Here is a 6757-nt window from a genome sequence, read left to right as displayed (position 1 = left end):
GAGAAAGTGAATCTGACTAATGACACTGTGAGTGTTTAATACATATAACACAGCTATGGAAGAATAGAAACATTCTATTCTATAGAACATTTCTAAGTGTGTTTTCTATTCTAAAGTCAGATTATGGAAATAAATGCCTTTCACAGCAGTGTCTGAAGAAAATGAGCTCTGCTTGGTAGGAGTACTGGAACTGAGGATGTGAGACATCCGTAAATAGAAATAATATCTCATTGTGAGTTTCAGGATATATTCAGTAGATATCATAATTTGTGGTGGATGTAGTATAATGCAGACTTCCCTTTTCCTCAATGACATCCAAGTATAGTATAGTGAGAAACTATACATTAGACTGTATGCACAGAAGATTTCCTTAAAGCTTTCATTCATTCAACAGAAATTGGTCAAGCACCTACTATTCTCTAGGTGCTCAAATTCAGTAGTTTATGAGTAAAAATTTTGCTCCTGGTTTCTTCATTCCAACTAGTGTCATTTGTATACATGCAATTTTAATCTATGTATATGTATCTACATAGTTATACAGATATATGTTATGTGAATGATTCAAATGGGACTATCTACTATCAATCTGTGAAAGTGAAAGTGAAGTTGCTCAGTCATGTCCAACTCTTCATGACCCCATGGACTGCAGCCTACCAGGCTCCTCCACCCATGGGATTTTCCAGGCAAGAGTACTGGAGTGGGTTGCCATTGCCTTCTCTGGATTTAATGCACTGAAATGTATTAATTCTATGACTTGCATCATATCAATGCTATTATTTCCATTTTAACATCTAGAAGATTGAGATTACAAAGTTTAACCTGCTCCATCACACAGTTGGCAAATAGGAGAGATCAGTGTTTAGTCTCAAGCTTTATCACTATGCACTTCTGCCTTCCATGAAAAACTTGTTGGGCACCTTGACTTGGAAAGGGCCAGGAAAGGTGGGCAGGATTAGGAATCACTTGCTCAAAGGCAGACTCTGCCCTTGTAACTTGCTCCCTCCTTGAGTGCCAACTTAAACTCATCATGAGGTCTCTGACCTGTGACTCCTCTCAAGGCTTCCAGTAGGCACTAGAAAACTCAGATCTCTCAGACTGCCCCTGTGACGAGTGCTTGGCCTCCACTGGACAAGCCCCATCTTGGCCAAAAGAGACACCGCTGGGGCCAGGCTGGGGTGCAGAGAACTCACCTGGCCAGTTGAGAAGGAAAGTAGCGCACCAGCAACCCAGAGCCCCTTGGCCAGGCCTGTGCAGAAGGTATAGCATTCTGTTTCTGCCAGACATAAGTTCCCCAATCACTTTGAAAATTGAGCTTGGATAGTGAGGTTAGGGCAAGAGCCTGAGAATCACAGCCACTCTGTTTGGGCTTCTGGCTCTCTTCTGGGTCCAAGCTAATCAGCCTTTTCCTGCCTTTGCTAATTCTCACATAATCCTGGGGTCCACCTCACCATCACTCTTATGGAAGTCAAATAAGCCATGCAGAGAACTTAATAGCATAAGGCCAGCGCAGGTAATAACAATCATTGTCTCTACATGCATGGTCACATTTAATCTCCAGGTGGTTAAAGAGACTGAAGTGAAGGTTAAGTTCATTTCCACAAAGTCAGGCTCTACACCACAGTGAACCCTGGTTGTTGCTGTCATTTTTGTTGTTTTTAAGGTTCTTATTATTACAAGATACCTTTGTTATAGCTTCAGTGGAAACCAGTAACAGAGGACAATCCCAATAAGTTACCTCCAAGATGGCTGAAGAGGAGTGACTGATTTCAGCAATGATTTTCTATTATTGCTCCAATTGAGGGAAAGTTAGATTGAACAACTAAATCTAAGCACTGAGAGTCAGTCCTAGCTCTAGTCAGGTGACCTGTCTTCAATGCATCCAAGAAAGGCAGGCCTGCCGAGAGAATGCTTAATGTCTGGAATTACGAGTGTAAAAGAAGGAAGAAACCACTACAGCAAACTAGAAGAAAGAACACCAAAAAACATCAGGGCAGAGGTCCCAGGTGCCATGGCTGGGCCCTGGGCACTGACTTGTAGCAGAAGTTAGCATTGCGCTTGTAGAACCAGCAGAGGTTCCCATCATCTGGGGTCGTGGCACATAAGAAGATAGTAGGTGACAGATTGTATCGGCCAATCTTGCAGAACTCATCAGTTTCTCGAGGAGTACCAGGCTGTATTTCAACATGATCAATCTGTATATATGTATAAATATATAAATATTTATCATCTATACAGTAGAATTTTTTTTTCATTTGATTTTTGAAGAGTCTTGACAAAAGTATACTTGGAAAACACCTAATTAGACAAGTAAACTGTTAATTAAATACAGTGTGCTGTTGTTCAATGTGACTAAAAAGCACTGAGTTCTGTAACTGCCTCTGTACTTGCCTTAGCATCTTACTCATGCTCTCAAATCTTATATTCCCTTCAAAATATCACTGACACTCCTGCCTAAATAAGAAGGCAATCATTATGGCTTAAGGATGTGCAATTGTGAATAATAGTCCATTAAATAAGATGAGGTTTCAGAAATCATTAATTTTTTAGTAGAAAAAATTTAATCTTTTTGAGAAGGTTCAGAGTCTTGGGCATTCAGTAGAGATTTGTTGAACAAAAATTTTTCAACATCAGAATAAGAAATGATGTCTAACCATGATCATTGCAGTAAAAATTAGGCATGGCTCATGTAGCTGATGCCAGCAAAATTTCCTCATACAACGAATATAAATATATGCTCTTGGTGACATTCTTCTAAGTATACAGTATTAATATGAGTATATGTATGTAATCTATATTATCTGATTTAATTGACTTATCATTCGAGCATACAGTTCTATCCTCTTACATTTCACTTTGAAACAGACTTTAGATAGCATTGCTTATGTATCTGCTTTGTTTTTATGAATGGCTCTATCAATGGATGGTATTACTGTAAGTACCATCCTTACTCATTAAACTTCTTTCAGATGTGTTTTAAGTCCTTTTTTATCTTTTGCTACCATAGAAACTGTTGCAGTTGTAGTTATTGTCCTTGTGGGTGAGAGTATCTGTAGGGAATGAAATCACTAGATCCATATCTATGTGCAGTTGCATTATTACGGATGTTGGAAATTGCCTCTTAAGAGATTGTGCCCGATTACACTCCTACAAAAGTGAGGCTGACTAACACCCATAACTTGTCAGTACTCTATGTGAACAGACTTGCACCACAAAGAATACTTTGTAAAAGTGATAGGTGGAAATATCATCTAAATGGACATTAAATTTGAATGTATTAACTAAGTGAATACAATTGAGCACATTTTCATGTGGTTACTTATCCGATTTTTGTGACCCCATGGACTGTGGCCCATCAGACTCCTCTGTCTTGGGATTTCCCAGGCAAGAATACTGGAGTTGGTAGCCATTCCCTTCTCCAGGGGATCTTCCTGACGCACGGAATGAACACTGGTCTCCTGCATCGCAGGCAGATTCTTTAACATCTGAGCCACCAGGGAAGCCCCTAATTATATTTAATAAGGAGAAAAGTCTTTTTTAAAATGGGTTGTTTCACCTATTATTTATTTTGCCACACTTTAAGCCTAAAAAGTGAAATTATTTATATTTGAAAATTATTATTTTGGCTCGCATATAAGTAGCAAACATACTTTTCCAGTTTGGCATTTGTAATTGGCTATTAGCTTTTATTTGAATAGAATAAAGTGTGAATGTATGCTCCTTCACTTAGTTGTGTCCTACTCTGTGACCCACGAACTGTAACTCACCTGGCTCCTCTGTCCATGGAATTTTCCAGGCAAGAATACTGGAGTGGGTTGCCATTTCCTTCTCCAGAGGATTTTCCCAACACAGGGATTAAACCCACTTCTCCTGCATTGGCAAGCAGATTTTTTTTCTTCTTTTTTTTTTTTTTACCATTGAGCTACCCAGGAAGCCCTAGTACAGGGGACTTAAACCAATTTTTCTAGTGTTTGGCATTTAGCTAGATATGATAAATAATAATTGCTTTTTAATTTCTATATTCTCTTAGGTAAGATGAAGGTACAGGACTTTCCAGACATTTATCACAGAAATGTCAATGAAATGTTCCAGATGTGACTTGGAGTTTCTTGCGTTCCTTTTTCTAAATTCCTGGTCCTTGATTTTAAACCTGAAAATTGAAATAGTGTTCTGGTTTATGGCAAATGTTCTACTTATATTTTTCCTTCATTTTAGAATCACTGAGACTCTGTATCTTAAAAAAGCATATTGAAAGACAGAATAATAATGAAGTCGACAGTATATTATAAATTAAAGATTCTACATGTTAATAATAGGAGTTGACTGTAAAACTGTAAGCAACACAAAGTGTTTGAGAAACAGAATAAAAAGTAAACTTAGTCAAAAGCAGCCTATTAAAATAAGTGACATGATGGCCTGGACCAAATTACTGTGCATTCACTACTAAAATTTTGTTTATTGTTTCTATCTCTCTGTCTCACCCTCTATCTTGTGTGTGTACTTATTATGTATGAAGAATAATTTATTTTTCATTGTTTTCCTGTTTTTTGTACTATTATTTTCATATGCAATCTAGGGAATAGATTAAGTATTATACATTCCTTTTCATTCAGGCAAAAGCAATAAATAGCAGATAAATGAGTGCCCATTGAATAGTGACAATCCCACACTTATGGGCTCCAACCCTTGTATTCATAAGTACCTTTCCTTTTCTCCTTTGCAGAATTTTTTTTCTAGCCAGTACTTTCATCTCAAGTGAAACAATGCTGCAAAATAACAGTGTAACTGAGTTCATACTGTTAGGATTGACAGAGGATCCTGAGAGACAGAAAATGGTGTTTGTAATCTTCATTTTCTATTTCGGAACTGTGTTGGGGAATTTGCTTATTATCATGACCATCAAGTTTACCCGGACACTTGAGAGCCCCATGTACTTCTTCCTATTTAATTTGTCCTTGGTTGAAACCTGCTTTTCAAATTTTATGGCTCCCAGATTAATTATAGATGCTCTGTCTGCAAAGAAAATCATATCATACAGTGAGTGCCTGACTCAAGTCTTTGCACTGTATTTTTCTTAGCTCCATGGAAATCTTTGTCCTAGTCCTCATGGCCATTGATCACTACGCAGCCATTTGCAAGCCTTTGCATTATCCAACCATCATGAGTCGGAAAGCCTGCATCATCTTGATTGTTCTTGCATGGATAGTATCCTTTATACATTCTATGGCTCAGATTATCCTGGCCTTGAGATTGCCCTTCTGTGGATCCAGTTTGATTAATCACTATTGCTGTGATATGCAGCCCTGTTGAAACTTGCCTGCATGGATATTCATGTGATGAACTTACTGGTGGTGTTTAATAGTGGGTTCATTGGCACAAGCAGTTTTATAATTCTGATAATCTCATATATTGTTATCCTGTATTCACTACGAAACCACAGTGCAGAAGGGAGGAAAAAAGCTCTCTCCACTCACACTTCCCACGTCATTGTAGTTGTCTTATTTTTCGGACCATGTATATTTATATATTCCCACCCCACAACCATGTTTCCCATGGACAAGATGGTGACGGTATTTTATACTATTGGAACACCCTTCCTCAATCCGCTCATCTACACACTGAGGAATGCAGAAGTGAAACATTCCATGAGAAAGTTATTGCATGTCGGAATTACCTCAAAAAAGCGAAAGATGAATTGAGGGCCTTGCTTGATTACTTATTGAGTCATGGTTTGACTGAGTTTGTACAGATATATGATAGTATGTGTTTGTTGTGGGAATGATATATTCTCTCATAAAAGGGTATGAGCTTCTACTTCTTTCTAGTTCACAGGTAAGATGAACACTAAGGCTTCTCATTCTTACATCGACCGAATTTACCAATTTTATCCTTGTTCTCTTGTTACAGTTTATTTTGAAATAAACTCAGTAAAATAGAATGAGTTTTCTTTTTCACATTTTTTTTAAAATTTCCAGGTCTATGCAAAGTTCAGTGTCTACATGTAACGCATGAGGAGGGCCATATATTCTATATAAACAAATAATGATTTCATCATAAAATCATTTAATTTACTCCTCCATAAACCCAGCACAGACAAATATACATGCAGACACTGTACAGGGTGTCATAGTTATTTGTATTTCAGATGAATGAGTGATAAAGTTAACAGGCAAAGAAGAAAATAAAATAAGTTAACATGCACGTGAAAAGTAAAGTTAATAGAATAAGAAGTTAAACAGGGAAGAAAATTTAGAAGCTTTTTATGTGTTTATAAAGTACTTGTAGTTAAAATTGGGGAATGATGCAATTTTTAAACAATTTTTAGAACATAATATACATACAATGTATAATTTTGGATATTCACCTGCCCTCAAAAGTAATTCATGGAAAAGAGCAACTATGAACTCTAAGCATCCTTTCACTTCTCTCAGGAAGAAACAGAATGCCTGATACATATCCAGTACTTTTTTTGCTTTCATGCTATGTCTCAAAAAATATTACAAATTTCCATATGTCTATTGAAAATATGCAAACAGAAAATCTGAAGTTCAGAGAAGTGAACGTATCCTTGAGGTTCTGCTAAGAGGTACCAGAAGCAAGGCTTTAAACCAGATCCATATGTATTCTCTGTAAGAAATAAAGATGGCTAATCCACATTATCCCTTAATTCACACATCTGCAATGTGGTCTACGACACATGAAAAGTCAGGAATCGATGAAATGGTTATGAACTGTTTTTATTCTAGCTTAGAGATGAGTA

General features: G+C 37.2%; 1 pseudogene; it reads left to right on the top strand.

Moving 5' to 3' along the window:
* Positions 1-4760: 4760 nt before the first annotated feature.
* LOC129560082 (olfactory receptor 4C11-like) lies at positions 4761-5696 on the top strand (annotated as a pseudogene).
* Positions 5697-6757: the final 1061 nt, after the last annotated feature.

This window comes from Moschus berezovskii, chromosome 16, assembly GCF_049115385.1.
Source record: "Moschus berezovskii isolate FMDL1 chromosome 16, NW_MosBer_1.0, whole genome shotgun sequence".
Lineage (NCBI taxonomy): Eukaryota > Metazoa > Chordata > Mammalia > Artiodactyla > Moschidae > Moschus > Moschus berezovskii.
This window is presented reverse-complemented; position numbering and strand designations above follow the sequence as displayed.